A 5886-nucleotide genomic window follows, 5' to 3' on the forward strand; every position below is an offset into this window, starting at 1 on the left:
TTCCCAGCATCACAAACAACTGGGTGTGATAGCGCACATCGGCACATGGCTCAGCAGATAAAGCAGCTTGCTGCCAAACCTGACAACCTGAGTTCCACCCCTTGAACCACATGGTGGAGGCTGAGAACTGTTAGCTGTAAACAACTGTTAGTCGTTTTCTGACCTCCAACATGCAAGGGAAGGCAAGCATGCACCACCCCCACCTCCACACACAATAGGCAGGCAGGCAGGCAGGCAGACAGACAGACAACTACTTTTTCTCTCCCTCTCTCTCAGAGGTATTCCTTTGTGGCCCTCTTTATAACTGTACACTCCAAGCAGGCACACTTGCCGGGAGGTGCCTGCATCTACTCACAGCTTGTCATGAAGCCTGACCACCATGCTAACACACTGTATTATACCACGCAGTATTTCCCTAGCATTTTCCCTGTTCTTCCTCACCATCGGTCCCCAGATTGGCGTCTCTCAAATAAAGTAGCAATACTTTATCTTTGTCTTATGCTATTTTCTAGGGAACTCAAGTTTAGAAATTCCACTGTAGTGGCCACTCCTGGCTGTCAACGTGACTGTATCTGGAATGGACTACCATCCAGACTTGGAAGGCTCACCTGGGATCCTACCCTTGAGGCTCAGAGGTACAAGTGTCTGACCTGGATCTTGGCATTGAGATCTTGAGGCATAGTGGCTATGAATCCCATGAGACTTAGGCAAACAGATCTCTGAGTTCAAGGTCATCTGGGACAAACCACGCCCCAGACCCAGGTGTGGTGGTGCGCACCTTTAATCTGGGACACATCTGCTGCTGGAGCCCTACTAAGATTCTGTCTTCTCCTCCTGCTTACCTTATGGGACTGAACAATGAATGTATAGACCCTTGGACTTCCATTCACAGCTGCTGCTGACCACTGTTGGGGAGTTGGACTAAGACTGTAAGTCATCAACAGATTCCCTTACTATATAGAGACTACCTATAATTTCTGGGGCTCTAAAGAACCCTGACTAATACATCCACTAAAAAAGAATAAAAGCGGGGTTGGGGATTTAGCTCAGTGGTAGAGCGCTTGCCTAGGAAGTGCAAGGCCCTGGGCTCGGTCCCCAGCTTCAAAAAAAAAAAAAAAAAGAATAAAAGCAACATACAAGTTTCTAACTAGTCAGGAAAAATTTAGAAAGTTTTAAAATACAATTCAGAAGATGCAATGGTTTAAACCAATACCACAACTGTGCATATTTTGACACCCCAAGTATCAGTGGTTATACATACACTTGAATATAAGGGTATTAAATATATTTATTGTACCTCATATTAATTTAATTTACATATTAAGTCTAAATGGACTAATTTACTATGCTTTAATTAAAACATAAAAATTGTCAGACTGAATAACAAGAATATGAAGGGCTTAGGGCTAACTCAGGATACAGTGCTTGTCTAGCACGCAGGAGTCCGTGTTTAAACTACAGCACTAGAGGAAAGGAAGTGAAATGTGCACATTTGACATAAGTAAGGCTCTGTTCCCTAATAGTTGACCCCTTCCCCCAAGAAAGTGCACATTTAGTGAAAGGACACCAAATCAATATGTTGTGAAGTTACAAAAAAGAAATAGGAAATTAAAGACCCAAGTTTTATTACCATTCTCTCTGTCTCTTTCTCTGTGTCTCCTCTGGGTGTTTCTCTGTGTGTGTGTCTCTCTCTGTCTCTGTCTCTGTCTGTCCCTTCAGTGCTAGGGATGGGCACTAGGCCCTTACACACACTAAACATGTACTCTTATGCTAAGAAACACACCCAGCTTCCACTTCTCTAATCTTTAAACAAGACTAATATTTTTCTCAATGACTGCAAAAAAAATAAATTCCTTTTCAAACAAACAATATTCATCTTAACCTTATCAAACATGGAAATGAAATCCAAAACTGAGACTATCCCTTCTCTCAGACAATGAGTTTAATTAAGTCTTTGTTCTGATTTCATTTCTGTTGTGGTGATAAGATGTTCCAACAGAAGGCAAAATAAAGGGGGGAAGAATTTAGTTAAGATTCTAGTCCTTAACAGCAAGGAAGTCACTAGGCAGTAAGCTAAGCGTGAGACAGCCAGTCACACCACACCCATGGTCAGGGGCAGAGAGAAATAAAGGCACCCATGCTGCCTGCTGGCTTGCTGCGTATGATCATCTAGCTCATTCAGAACTCCATGCCAGAGAACAGCTCCAACGATTCCACATCTCTACCTGACCACAAGGCAACCTAATCTAGTTAATTCCTCAACTGAGGCTCTCTCCTGAGGTGATGCTAGATTTCAGCTAGGTGACAAGTGGAGGTACCTAGTCTTACTGCAACTTGAAATGCCATGTTTGGTTGATATATACATGGGAATCCTGTCCTGTTCTGAATATAAATGGAGTTGGTATGGATTGGGATGGGGCAGAGGGAACATGGGGGAGGGCCTGGGAGGAGAGAAAGGAGAGGAAACTTGGGTCGGAGATGTAAAAGGAATAAGGAAAAATTAAAATTAAAAAACTAGCAATCACCAGTCTCTAATAATACATTCTGGTGACTGTTTGTTTGTTTTTTGCTTGTTTGGTTGGTTGGTTTGGGGTTTTTGTTTTGTTTTAAGGTTTATTTATTTACTTTATGTGAGTATATTGTTGCTGTCTTCAGACACACCAAAAAGGGGCACTAGATCCCATTACAGATGGTTATAAGCCACCATGTGGTTGTTGGGAACTGAACTCAGAACCTCTGGAAGAGCAGTCAGTGATCTCAACCTCTAAGCCATCTCTCCAGCCCCTAGTTTTGGTTTTTGAGACATTTCTCTATAGCCTTGACTGTCCTGGAACTCACTCTGTAGACCAGGCTGTCCTGGAACTCACAGAGGTTCACTTGCCTCTGCCTCCCAAGGGCTGGGATTTAAGGTGTGTGTCATCACAGACCGGCTCTTTTCAAAAGGAAACATTCTAACTGTGCTAGAAGCATACCTTGTAAGTTACTAACACCTCTGTTGCCAAGGAAAAACAACAGCAGTTACCAGTTTACCTGCAAGAGAAACTAGTTCCACACAAAGATGTTAAGCAAAGGAAACAATCAGTACAGCAAAATGGCAATCCACAGAATGGGAGAAACTTTTACGAGCTACACTTTATACAATGGGCAAATTTCTGGAATTCACCAAGAATTGCAGAAAATACCAAGGAAATAAAAACTGCCGGTCAACAAACTGGCAAATGAACTGAAAGGGCAACTTAAAATACAAAAACAAAGAAAAGTAGCCACTGTAACAAGGGCCCAGACCTTAATAGGCCTTAAGAGCTCAGCACAAATGACTCCATGATATAAGTGCCGTTTGGGTCATAAACTCAGTACTTACGACAGCACCATCTGCCAAAACTAAAATAAAGGCCTCATCCATCAAAGTCCATACAGTACTGGGAAAGCCTCAAAATAACACTATTTAGTTTCTTCAACTCTGCTTCATAATTACAGAAAAATGTAATTATGATAGGCAATGGTAGTGCATTAACTGAAGTATGTCAATCCACAACATGATTTTTGCAATTAAAAGATCATTCTGAAAAGGGCTCAGTGCTACACTGACATTTGTATGTAGCTAGATAATAAAGACTTAACCCCATGTCCGAGCAGTGCTCTGGTGGCTATCCCACATAGCCGTAAATATTTTTCTAACAGTGTTCAATGTTCCTAGCCATCAGGATACTATCTAACCCTGGGAGGGCTACCATCAATAAATCTAACAAATCCTGAAAATGATATGGACAGAATGAAACCCTTATTCACTGTTGGTAAGAATGCAAATTAATACAGCCACTGTAGAAATGAGTTCGGATAGTCCTCAAAAATTTTAAACTAGAAGCCTGGTATGGTAGTGCACACCTTTAATCCCTGCACTCAGGAGGCAGAGGCAGGCAGATCTCTGTGAGTTCAAGGCCAGCCTGGTGTACAGAGCTGAAGAAGTTTGTAAAGAGCCAGAGAAACCCTGTCTTGAAAAAAAGATTAAAAATTAGAACTACTGTATGATTCCATTATTTTACTCTTCACATTTACTGGAGACATTCCCCACATTTACTATTGCTTTATTCACCACAGCAAAGAATTAGAATCGACCTCACTGCTACAGACATATAAATGGATAATGAAAATGTGATAAACAAATAAAAATGGAGTACTAGTTAGCTCTAAAGAAAAATATAATTATGATAGGCAATGGTAGTTCGTGCCTTTAATCCTAGCACTCAGGAGGCAGAGGCAGGCAGATCTCTTAAGTTCAAGGCCAGCCCAGTCTATAGGAGTTCCAGGACAGCCAACCCCCACACACACACCCCCAAAAAAACAAAGTGGTTCCAACATTTGCAGAAAAATGGATGGACTTAAAATGTACAATATTAAATCAGGCCACACAACCTTAGAAAAAGGTGCATGTTCTTCACATGCAGAACATAGCCAACAATATATGTATACTTATAAACAAATGTCTGTGTGGGACAGACAGTACAACATACAGCAAAGGGAGAAGAAAGCCTAAGTATTAGAGGATGAGGAAGGACTGCGAGCAGGAAATAAATTCAAAGTGTGAAAGGATAGAAACTGTCTATAGCTTCTGTTCTAACTAGCTATTTAAATTGTAAAGAATCACTGAATGGTACAGTCTTTGGGCCTAGTTTTGTTTTGTTTTTTTTTTTTGGGGGGGGGGAAGGGTTATTTGCAGAACTGTTTTATAATAAAAAATTGTTTTTTAATTAAAAAACAATTTAAGGGCTGGAGAGATGGCTCAGTGGTTAAGAGCACTGACTGCTCTTCCAGAGGTCCTGAGTTCAATTCCCAGCAACCACATGGTGGCTCACAACCATCTGTAATGGGATCTGATTCCCTCTTCTGGTGTGTCTGGAGAGATCAACAGTGTACATGCATAAAATAATTAATTAAAAAAATTTAAAAAAGAACCAATGAGTCTAGACTCAATGAATATGAATCCTGAGAGAAACATCCAGTAGTTGGACTCTGGTCACTTAACCGTATGTGTGTGTGTGTGTGTTGTGTTCATGTGTGTGCATGCTTGTGCTTTTTTTTTTTTTTTTTTTAAAGAATATTTTTTGGGAAGAGCGTGGTAGGTAAGGGTAGTCAGTGCAAGGCTCATTTAGTCACTAGGGAAGGATGGCCCTTGCCCACGGTGATAGTGGTTAACAAGATGAACAAAGATACACGGATGACAGCAGACTAACCAAAAGTTAATAGAAATCTAAATTTAGTGCGGCTGGAAGGATCAGTTAATGATACACTATAAAAAGGTAATTTAAGAAAAGGACTAAAACACACATTACTATTGACTAAAATCACTCCGAAAGGCAGAGAGCCCTGGTACCTGAGCATGTAAAGAAGGAACTTCTACAAAGAATAAGAACATTCCTTGCTCACACACCAGGTAACGTAAGGGTGAATCAGAATGTGCTGTTGTGTACATTTATTTCTCAAAGTAAAACCTGCTATAATTAGAAACTGATTTCCCAAAATAAAGTCCTGTTTTTGTACAATAGTTTTCAGTTTGTTTTTTTTTTTTTTAAAAAAAAGAGCATATTGCTGGACAAAAAGCTCGGTGATTAAGAACAACTGCTGCTCTTGCACAGGACCTGGGTTCAGCTCCCAGCACCCACACCAGGCAGTTTACAACTGCTTTTTAACCCCACTCCCAGGAAATCTGATGCCCTCGTCTGACCCCTGTGTGTACCTACACTTAGGGTAAACAAACTCATGTAGACACTCACACATGCATGTAAATAGAAATCTAAAATGAAAAAAATTGAGATTATGACATCAATTTAATCATTATAATTATATATATATATATACTCATGAGTTAGAATAAAAATGATTCAAAAA

The 5886-nt window shown here is 40.5% G+C and overlaps 1 pseudogene; it reads left to right on the plus strand.

The window, feature by feature from the left end:
• Positions 1 to 3772: 3772 nt before the first annotated feature.
• Positions 3773 to 5502, plus strand: LOC116895981 (annotated as a pseudogene).
• Positions 5503 to 5886: the final 384 nt, after the last annotated feature.

Source organism: Rattus rattus, chromosome 3 (genome assembly GCF_011064425.1).
Source record: "Rattus rattus isolate New Zealand chromosome 3, Rrattus_CSIRO_v1, whole genome shotgun sequence".
Lineage (NCBI taxonomy): Eukaryota > Metazoa > Chordata > Mammalia > Rodentia > Muridae > Rattus > Rattus rattus.